The sequence below is a fragment of the Camelina sativa genome, chromosome 9 (assembly GCF_000633955.1).
Source record: "Camelina sativa cultivar DH55 chromosome 9, Cs, whole genome shotgun sequence".
Classification (NCBI taxonomy): domain Eukaryota; kingdom Viridiplantae; phylum Streptophyta; class Magnoliopsida; order Brassicales; family Brassicaceae; genus Camelina; species Camelina sativa.
The window spans coordinates 422,433-422,945 of record NC_025693.1 but is presented as its reverse complement, the minus strand read 5'-3'; positions in this window follow the sequence as shown (position 1 = coordinate 422,945).

The following is a 513-nucleotide window of genomic DNA, read 5'->3' as shown; positions in this document are numbered from 1 at the left end:
AGAGTCAGTGGGGAAGTCTACGGTTAGCGGTATTCCGGTTGTGGAGGACTTTGAGGATGTGTTCCAGTCATTGCAGGGATTACCACCATCTCGGTCGGATCCTTTTACCATTGAGCTGGAACCGGGGACGATGCCGTTATCCAAGGCTCCTTACAGGATGGCTCCAGCAGAGATGGCAGAGCTGAAGAAGCAGCTGGAGGATTTGTTGGGCAAGGGTTTTATCCGTCCTAGTTGTTCACCGTGGGGAGCTCCGGTGTTGTTTGTTAAGAAGAAGGATGGGAGTTTTCGGTTGTGTATTGACTATCGGGGTTTGAACCGAGTTACTGTGAAGAACAAGTACCCTCTCCCGAGGATTGATGAGTTGTTGGATCAGTTGAGGGGTGCTACTTGGTTCCCCAAGATCAACTTGGCTTCAGGTTATCATCAGATTCCTATTCATGAGGCAGATGTGAGGAAGATAGCCTTTAGGACGAGATATGGGCACTACGAGTTTGTGGTGATGCCGTTTGGGTT